The 11,016-nt window shown below is 25.6% G+C and overlaps 2 protein-coding genes across 3 annotated transcripts in view; one reads left to right on the forward strand and one right to left on the reverse strand.

Annotated features, from left to right (window-relative positions):
* Positions 1–11,016, reverse strand: part of LOC127282749 (diacylglycerol kinase 1) — a 97,840-nt gene that overhangs the window by 32,282 nt on the left and 54,542 nt on the right. The gene's annotated exons all lie outside the window — the stretch shown is intronic.
* The window catches only part of LOC127283258 (uncharacterized), an 86,973-nt gene that overhangs the window by 7,807 nt on the left and 68,150 nt on the right, over positions 1–11,016 (forward strand). The window contains exons 3-4 of the mRNA XM_051308033.1: positions 74–291; positions 5,039–5,113. The gene's annotated coding sequence lies outside the window, so the exon portion shown is untranslated. The remainder of the gene's footprint in view (positions 1–73; positions 292–5,038; positions 5,114–11,016) is intronic.

Here is an 11,016-nt window from a genome sequence, read left to right on the forward strand (position 1 = left end):
TTATTGACAACAAATATTTTTATTTTTAGATTTTGTGCATAAATTAATGTTTTAATTTCTTTTTTTTTTTCAGCTTCCGGTATTGATGATTTAGACTTGGGGAAACAGCTCCAGGTACAGCAAGAAGAGAAATTCGAGCCATTAAAATCCAGTCTCCTTGTAAAAGGTTATTTTTCAAATATTCAGGAAATTTTGATTCTAACCCATAGAGGAGGGATCTCTGGAGATAAATGGCTTGGAGACTATCATTTTGCTGTGGTCGTCTTCGTTGGGAGGACATTCATGAAAACAGTGAGTATTTATATTGAAATAATTTTTATTAATATTAATTAATAATTAAGTTTTATAAATACAATTTAGGATATAAAAAAATGAGAATTTATCGAAACTAATACTTAGAAATGATAATCGAGTTTTGTTGACGGAAAAATAGGAACAGCAAAAGGTTTCAAGTATATAGCAAAAGTTTTAAATTTTTCAGTAAAAATCTTTCACTATTTTATTAGGGTGAAAAAAAGAAAACAAAAATAGAGTAATTTTTCTCGATTTTGAAAATAATTTTGGTAAAATTTAATAATATAAAGGATTAATAGTTAATATAATTGTATTAGATTATCAAATATTTGATTTTACTGATATATATATATTTATATATACAGAAGCTGAAAATTAGTTTGATGTTATACGTGAAAATATATTATATTCCATGAGAGAATAATTTTATTCCTGATCCTTCAAAATTTCTCGAGCTCGCGTGTCCTCTATTACAAGTTTCTCCGATGAATATCGTTTAAATATATAGAATATGCGATGCACTGGGAATAGCATCAGTCGTATAATTCGGTACACGTTACTTGATTTTCTCTTCGCATGCGTAAGAGGTTCAGTCATCGAACTTTCTGCATTTCTAACATGCTCTGCATAACTGCATTTACCTTTAGTGCCAGAATTTCCATTTGCATATTATTTAGAAAAGGTTTCTTTTTCATATATATATTTATTTATATGTTTATTGCGCAATGGAAAATTACAATTTGTAAAATCAAATAAGTGAGATATTACACTGAAAATCAATATAAAATATATAATTTTTTATTTCTCACTTATAAAAAAGAAAATTTCATATTTATTGTGATTTAAATTTTATTTTTACTCGCGTGTAGATAGGAGAGGGATATTTTTTGAATTTGCAATTCCAATTTTAGTTAAAGAAAAAAAAAATTACCAACATTTGTTTCTATTACATATTATTATGCCGACAATGATAAGCGAGGTTGTTCTGCTATTCTATGCGGAAACGTTACACACATATTGTTTTTCATTTCTAAAGAGAATTTCACGGTTTGCATGTTTTTGCAATATCATATATGTGTAATGTAAGCAGTGATTTATGCATATATGATACCATAAATACATAAAATAGAAATATGTATATATGTATAATCACGGTAACGAGAATGCTCAAAGACAAAAACATGTCTGGAAAGTTGTGTGCGAAGTTTGGAATAACGAATTTTTATTGAAACATTGTTATATGTAATGTAAAATTTTCTTTTTTTTTAATTTAGATTTTAGAAATTAAAGTGTTTGTTAATTTTTTATCGCAAAGATCAATACTCAGTTAAAATAGAGTTATTAATTATAATAAATATAAATATTCATAATTCTTGCATTTGTTAGTATTTTAAGTTGGTATATTTATAGGGTTCCGTATACTTCGTAATTTTTTTCTTTAGTAGATACCAAAAATTGTAAAATCGTATTATTAGTTCTTTTTTTTAGTAGTGCTTTGTTGTGATTTGCATGTTTGCATTTTTTGCATGTAGTTTTAGTTAGTTGTTACCAATGGTTGTGAAAATCATTGGTGACTTTTGCTTGTAGTTTTAGTTGTTACTAATGGTTGTAGAAATCATTGGTAACTTTTTGCATGTAGATTTAGTTAGTTGTTACCAATGGTTGTAGAAATCATTGGTAATTTTGCGCATGTAGTTGTAGTTAGTACTTACCAATGGTTGTAAAAATCATTGGTAATTATGTGCATGTAATTTTAGTTAGTTGTTACCAATGGTTGGAAAAATCATTTGGAAACATTTGCTTGTAGTTTTAGTTGTTACCAATGGTTGTTGAAATCATTGGTAACTTTTTGTATGTAGTTTTAGTTGTAGTTACTTGTTATCAATGGTTGTAGAAATCATGGGTAACTTTTACTTGTAGTTTTAGTTGTAGTTAGTAGTTACCAATGGTTGTAGAAATCATGGATAACTTTTGCTTGTAGTTTTAGTCGTTCCTATTGGTTGCAAAAATCATTGGTAACTATGTGCATGTAATTTTAGTTAGTTGTTACCAATGGTTGTAGAAATCGTTGGTAACTTTTGCTTGTAGTTTTAGTTGTTACCAATGGTTGTTGAAATCATTGGTAACTTTTTGTATGTAGTTTTAGTTGTAGTTACTTGTTATCAATGGTTGTAGAAATCATGGGTAACTTTTACTTGTAGTTTTAGTTGTAGTTAGTAGTTACCAATGGTTGTAGAAATCATGGATAACTTTTGCTTGTAGTTTTAGTCGTTACTATTGGTTGTAGAAATCATTAGTAACTTTTTGCATGTAGTTTTAGTTAGTTGTTACCAATGGTTGTAAAAATTATTGGTAACATTTGCTTGTAGTTTTAGTTGTTACCAATGGTTGTAGAAATTATTGGTAACTTTGCTTGTAGTTTTAGTTGTTACCAATGGTTGTAGAAATTATTAGTAACTTTGCTTGTAGTTTTAGTTGTTACCAATGGTTGTTGAAATCATTGGTAACTTTTTGTATGTAGTTTTAGTTAGTTGTTACTAATGGTTGTAGAAATCGTTGGTAACATTTTGCTTGTAGTTTTAGTCGTTACTATTGGTTGTAGAAATCATTAGTAACTTTTTGCTTGTAGTTTTAGTTGTAGTTAGTAGTTATCAATGGTTGTAGAAATCGTTGGTAACTTTTGCTTGTAGTTTTAGTCGTTACTATTGGTTGTAGAAATCATTAGTAACTTTTTGGATGTAGTTTTAGTTAGTTGTTACCAATGGTTGTAGAAATCATTGGTTACTTTTGCTTGTAGTTTTAGTTGTTGCCAATGGTTGTAGAAATCATTGGTAATTTTTGCATGTAGTTTTAGTTAGTAGTACCAATGGTTGTTAAAATCATTGGTAATTTTTGCTTGTAGTTTTAGTTGTTACCAATAGTTGTAAAAATCATTGGTAATTTTTTTCATGTAGCTCTTAGTTAGTTGTTACCAATGATTGTGAACTTGTTGGTAATTTTTTTTCCTTTAGTAGTGCATTATGGTATTGGTTACTAATGGTTGTTAATTTTTTTTTTTTTTTAATTCATGTTTGCATACAAAATATATTTGAAGGTTGTACGGAACCCTATATCTTTCACTGCAAATGCAACTCGCGATGGTTCAATTTTTTTTTTTTTATATATTTATTCATATATATCTCTTTTTCCTTCTTTCTTGAAATTTATTTCTTCACTAATATTATATTTGATCAATATAAAAGATTGAACTCTATTCCGTAAAAAGGAATAATAATATAATAAAAAATTTTTTTTTTTTGCATTTTTCATTTTAAAAATATACATTGAATTTTCACACAGCTATCAAGATGCATAATTCAAAAAAGAAACTTATCTAAAAGGGGTAAAAAAAATGTTGAGAACGATAATATCCTTTTTGCTTCTTAAATTTTCCCTCTGGTGAACTACTTTTGTAAAAGAACCTTTTTCTTCTCTTTTTTTCTTTATCTTCTTCTTCTTCTTCATCTTCTGAAAAGCGAAATGAGGACTATATTTTTTCATATCCAACGCCTACACTTGCTTTTGCAAACAGGGAAAGCAGGTATTATTGAATTTAGTTTAGCTCTCTGCGCGAAAGCTGCTTTCTGCAAAGAATCCTTATGCAATTAGCAATTCTACTTTTTTTTTTCTTTCTTAGTTTTATATATATACGTTTCACTGTGATATTGTGGTATACAATTTTGTTAAAAGCATTTCTCGCGTATTCTTAAAATTATTATTGGTACAATTTTAATCGAAAAATCTATAGAAGTGGTAAATAGAAGAAAATTGTTAACTTATTATTAAAAAAAATTATTATAGATCTATGAATAGTTTGCAGCAAACTGATTTTAAGCTCAAAAAATTTATATATAGGGGATGAAAAATATTTGATTAAGAAGGAATTTTTTATCGCATGTAAAATTGCGACCTAAATGAGTGTGAATAATTTTTTTTTTTTTTTCTTGAAATTTTCGTATTATAAATGATAAACGTGGAATTGTAAGCGAAAATAAAATTTGCCTCTTCCGGGTTGAATCTCTCTTGATTCTCTCTCTCTCTCTCTATATATATATATAGTCAGCCATTTATTTGGTTGTATTACAACACACTCCCCTCTCATATATATATATATATATATATATATATATATATATATATATATATATATATATCGTCGACCTTCTTATTCTCCAGTTTCGCGGAACGACGTCATCGTCCCCATGGAAACTGTAGGAGGATCTGCGCGATGACGTCACACCTTCTGCAGTTTCGTAGAGGACGGATGAGGTCGGTGCACTTTCAGCATCTGCTGTGCATCCGCAGAATGACGTCACTAGTTTCCGTTTACGTGCTACTTTGAGTTTACACACTTTATTATCGCCATTTACTTTCTTCCACGTCAATAATTTCGCAGGCAATGTTGAAATCTCGTAAAAGACATACACTTGTGTATTATATATACATGAAAATTAATCTAACTTTTTTAATTAATAATTATTATTAATTGTTAATTAATTTTTTTTATATACAAGTACCACATCGACATAATTTCGAAACTTTTATTATATCGAATAATTAGGTTTCTTATCAAATTAAAGAAAAAATCAAAATCTTTCCAAATTCTTTCGATTTTTTAATTAATATTTTTAATCGTTTATTTATATATTTTCTCTAATTATTATTGTTTTATCTACGAATTTGTCTTTTTTTTTACATTTTTCAGATATGTTCGTTTCTGAAGCCAAAGGTGTTTATCAGCTCCTGAAGGACATGTAATACAGCTGAATGGCAGTTCAATGTAAGTCGATAAACTTTTTATTTTCAAATTAAGGATTAATTAATAAATTTAAAAATAGGAAAATTTTTCAAAAAATGATTTTCTGATTATTAATATTTAAAAAGAGAGATGAAATAAAAATTCAAATAAAAGATTGACCATAGTTTATACGATATCGTTAATTTCTAATATTGGAAATTCTCGGTGTCAAATTGGTAGTCGATTATTTCATTAAAAGTCGATCAAGATTAATTACAATATATACTGGAGGCGAATAAAATAACTTAATTCTGGTTAGTTTTCGATATGGACGCAGAGGGTTTGATTTTAGTTTTAATATTCTACTTGAGAGAGTTGAGATTTTACTAAATGGAAAAATATAGTTTAGTAATTTCTACTTTAATGCGTTTTTTCTATATATATATATATATATATATATAGTATTAAAGCAATTTTGTGCCATACATAAGTCACGATTTATTTCTCTTGTCCTGCACACGAAGCTCATATAAACGTATATAAAATCTTATGCCTCAAATTGGTCACGATATCAACATGGAATAAATTCCCAGTTTTATCATATGTACCACGATTTTTTCTTCACATATATATATTTTTTTTTGGATTGATGCCTAAATTGTTTTTTTTTTTTTTTTTGAAATTTTTAATCTCTTAATTACTTTTCTTAATAAAATTCTCAATCGAAGAATCAAATTTTCAATAGAAAAAAAAAATGGTTTTCTTTGGATTTTTTTCATATAAAAAAAAAATCGCAATGAATTATAGAAGTAATCTTTCAAAAAAAATATATATATAAACATTTGAAGAAAATTATTCCCTCAGTTTGACAAGAAAATTCCAAACTGTGTTAATATTATATATTATATCTCTTTCAAGTTTGTATATATGAAAAATGTTAGAAATTTCAAATTGAAATTCTCAAGGGTGATGAAATGTTTGTGCGGTTATAAGATAAGATTAAGAAGCATGAAGATAATTCATAAAAGTTCCATATTGAATGTAGTATATATATATATATACAGAAAGGAAGGTGAAATATGCGATGTTTCTGATGGCGCGGTTCCTGCAAAGGAAAGATTATGCGCTTTAATGTTTCACGTTTCATTGAACACAAGTTCACATGTTATATCAAGCGGATGAGAAAATGTTTTTAAAAAAGTATATTTTTAAGTTTATTCCATTTAAATTTCGTATATCAAAAATTTTCAAATTATATGACATTTTCAAAAAAAAACTGAATAGAGAAATATTTTTCTTTTGAATAGTTGTATAAAAAAAAAAAAACAAAATGGTTCAATTTTAAAAATTTTTTTCTTTTTTTATACTCTTCTTTTTCTTCTTTGTACATTTTCACATTTGTTCGATAAGATTCCAGTAACTAAATTTACCCCAGTTAAGAAGTTTCTTTTAAGATAGAATCCAGTCTCGAAAAGTAGTACCTAAGTGGATTATAAAATTTTAGTATATACAATCTGGGAAAAAAGATTCACATCTAGGACATAGCGATTTTTCTCACACATATTTATATTGTTGTTATTTCTTCAAATGAGTGTCGATTTAATTTTATTAATATAATTATTTACATTTTTTGCTATTAAGTTGTTTTTTTTCCAATAAATTACTTGTTAATTAGAATTTTCATTGTTTATGAGTCATAAATTTTCTTCTTAATTATTTCAAAATTTTTTGTAGAAGGCTTCTAAAAAATAGAAACTCATTTTTTCTTGCTAATTCCCTGCGTGTAATATTTAAAATGGGAAAATGAAAAAAAAAATACAATTTTTAATTATAACTTTTAGTTGAAAAAATAACTGAAGAATAAATTATATATATATAGTGAATGATAATATTAACTTGATTTAATATACATAAGATTTTCTAATCTCTTGAGATAAGTTCTTATTAAGAGAAAATATAATAATATATATATATATATATATATATATATATATATAGTCGGACATTTTTTGGAATTAGGTAAGCTCTTACAGAGTATATAAGATGGTATAATCTTCAGCCAGGTGGATTATTTAGTAGTGGAGGCAAGATTCTGTTAGAATTCGTGGCAGAATGTTATTAACTATGCAATATCACGAAACCACTCTCATCTGACAAAGAGACTCTGTTACATTCTTAAAAAACATGAGAATTAATTTATTCTTTATGAAGCGTAGAAAAATAAATATACATATAGGGATTTTTTTTTCTCTTTATGAAATTAAAATATTTTATCTTAAAAAAAAATAATATATAGTAAAAGAAAATAATTTCGATATAATTTCCCCCTCCCCCCAAATAAATGGACAATTTTAATTATTTTCGCTTATTAAACTCATTGGCAATTTTTTATAGGAAAATTGGAAGAATATTTTTTTAAATTTCACACCCTATAACGAATAATTTAATTTATAAATAATTTTATATAATTTTTTTTATAAAGAAGATACATGAAAAAGTTATAAATTATTATCATTATTATTATTATTATTATTATTATTATTATTATTATTATTACATATATATCTACTTGAAAAAAAATTGAATTGAGAAGTTTATTTAATTTTTTATGATTAAAATTATGAATATGAAAAGTTTCTCGGTAATTACGATTGTTTATAATTAGTTAAAGTATCGAGAAGAGCTCGTTAAAAAAAAGTCTCTTCAGACATCAAAAAGCAAAGTCGCTCAAGTGAGGTAAATATATATAAGAGTTTTGAATGAAAGTTAAGGAATTTTTTTTTTTTTTTTTTTTTTTTGAAGTTCATCTTCATATTTTCCTTTCAAAAAAAAAATTTTTATCGATAAAAAAAATATGTTCTCTTCTTCATTACCATCGATATTATTGATAAAAAAAAATATCAATATTTTACTGTTATTTGTTTTAGTGAGAATTTGTTTACTAATTTAAATTAGTAAAAATTTCCCCTTATTTTTAAGTCATTTTTTCACAAAAAAATTTTTTTTAGGAAAATATATATTATTAAATTAAATATTAATATTTGTTTATTACTTTATAATTTAAAATTAGTTAATTACTAAGTCATTAAAATTTTGATAAAAAAAAAAAAAAAAATATTTCTAATTCCAAAAAATGTCTGGTAGTAATATTTAACTAAAAACTAGTTATTTTTTTACTAAAAATTTTGGTAGAAAAATATATTTACTAAACCAGTAATATTTTATTAAAACAAAGTGAAAATTTGAATTAATTCTCACAAATTTTTTAGATAATTTATAATCAATAGAGAGAAAATTTAAAAATTGCATTTTTTTTAGTGAAAATTATTTTTTCAAAAAAATGATGTAAAAAAAAAAGGTTTGATGTTCCTCTATTTATCATCAATATATACATTTTCTGGTGTGTAGGGATAGAACACCGTTTTTTTCACTTTTTTCACTTAATGGTTGTGCACTTTTTCATATTTGTCACTACCATACATAGTGCACATGTTACGTGTTCAAATGATGACCTTATTTTTTCTCAAGAGTAATCAACAATTCGACGACATATACCCCAATATTAAAAAAAAAAAAAAAAAAAAAGAGCAATGCTTATATTTACTATTTGCCACTCCCTTATCAATATCACACACAATATTTCATATCGCTTCTAACACTAGATTTTTTTTTTTTTTTATTCGAGTATGAAAATTTTGTATAAAATTTGTATATCAGTGCAAGAAAAATTGTATATATTTTCTAATTTTATTATTATAAATCACGAAAATGAACTTCCGCACTTTGCTCTTCCGGGTTCATAAATACACCTTAAACTGACGGGCTTTACACTATAAAACAGTTAAAAATGATAAATGTGACATTTTACAATATATAACTTCTTAAGTCATAAAACTTGGGGAAATTTTATTGTCAGCCGATCATAACTTTTTGAAAAGGAAAACTATACCAATATGATCTTTTATATAGAGGTGGACAACAAATATTGTTGTCTTTTTACGAGCCATCCTTTTTATCCTAAAAAAAAATCCTCATTCTTGCTGAGGTAGCAGAAAAAGGAACTTTTATAGTTTCCCCCCCCATTTTTTTTTTAAATTACCTTGTTTGATCTTTAGTAAAATATTGTGAAACCGCACATATATCGATTCATAAGTGACCTCTTGTAAAATGCCCCTGAGGATAAATCGCACGCTTTGAACGTAAATTTTTTTTTTTTTTTTTGACAAATCCCATTGGTAGCATCCGCTTCTATAAATGTTACTTTATATATATATATATATATATATAAAATTCCTCCCTTTTATTGAGATATATTTTTCTTTATCTTACACAATTTCTCTCAACTTCTTTGCTGTCACGTAACTAAGGTAAAAGAATTTTTTCTTTTTTGTCTATTTTCTTCATTCTACATTTGTTTATGACTCAATTTAATTAAAGTACAATCTTCAAAAGAATTAAAAAAAAAAAAAAAAGAAAAAAAAATGCCACAGGGATAATTAAAATACTCGCACATAATGAAAAAAGGAGATAACAAACATTAAATATTATTATATCTTGAGGCGGCAAGAATAGGACAGAATATTAAAAATAACGACTTTTCAAAAGGAAATAAGAAACTCTAAGAAAAGTTTAATTATAAGTATTTTTTATGTAGATTTTTTAGCACTTCATTTCCTGTTTTTTTTATGAAACATTTTAAATGAAATTTCTTTTTTTTTTAAATTTTGGTGACATAACAAATTTACAATGGAGAAACAAAATGTTCTTTTTTTTTTTTAATTTACTTGAAATTCAAATTACTGGAAATTCTGTTAAGGGTACTTATAACTAACTTTTCAAGAGTATTCTGTATAACTTTCGAGTTATATGTAGGTTGCTTCATTTTTATCTCGAATTTAACAAGTAAGTTTCAGTTAGTTGCCATTATATTCATATTTTACTAACTGGTTATAATCAGTTCTAATATTTTGTATAAGTTAATTACAAACTTGTAAATATAATTTTTAGTGATTTATAAAATAATATGAAAATACGAATTAATCATTTTAATTTGCTTTTTTTTTATAAATGAGAATTCGATGGGGAATAATCGAGAAACGAAAAAGTTGAGACACGAAAAAGAAAATGACTGTTTAAGAAAACAAACCACGTTTTCTCACAGTACGTGCCTATCACAATGCAATGTTTCTACTTTTTTCTTTTTTTTTACAAAACTCCTCCACTATTTTTAGTTTTATTTCTCTTATTCCACATTTTGAAAAACAGTATTATTTATCGAATATATTTTTCAAAAAAAAAATTTTTAAAAAGGGAAAATGAAAAAAAGGAAATTGAATAAAAAGAAATGCCATTCTTTTTATTTCTTTGAAAGAAATTTTTTTTGTACACGTTTCAATTCAGTTGGCTGAACACAATCCCTTGAACCCAAAGTGATATTGAACTAATTTAATCCCAGCTAGATTGACTTTACAATCTACCGGACACAACGATTGTTGTGTTGCCTGGACCAAATTTACGGTTAGGGAAGTAAATACGAATCAATCGATCGTAACAATTATTCTTCCACATCCACGAATCCATCTATTATATATTTTATGTGAATTTATATTTACACATATATATAAAGAAATTTTAATAATTTTTCTAAATAATGTCAATCGCAATTTTCAATAATAGTTTTATAAATGTTATATTCATTTTATTAATTTTATATACATATGAGAATTATTTGATACACTAGCAACACATCCCTATTACCACCAAAAAGGCTTCCATAACCATAAAAAAGTTCCCAAAAAAATTCAATTTTTCTTAGGCAGAAGATTTTATTGTATATTCCTGCACAAAATACACCGAAAAGTGTAGAAAAAAATTGACACCCAGATCCGAGTAGAGGAACACACTTTTTATGACCAAAAACGCATCCAAAAGCATAAAAAACATTC

This window comes from Leptopilina boulardi, unplaced genomic scaffold, assembly GCF_019393585.1.
Source record: "Leptopilina boulardi isolate dan_hultmark-lab unplaced genomic scaffold, ZJU_Lbou_2.1 LbouV2_1, whole genome shotgun sequence".
NCBI lineage: Eukaryota > Metazoa > Arthropoda > Insecta > Hymenoptera > Figitidae > Leptopilina > Leptopilina boulardi.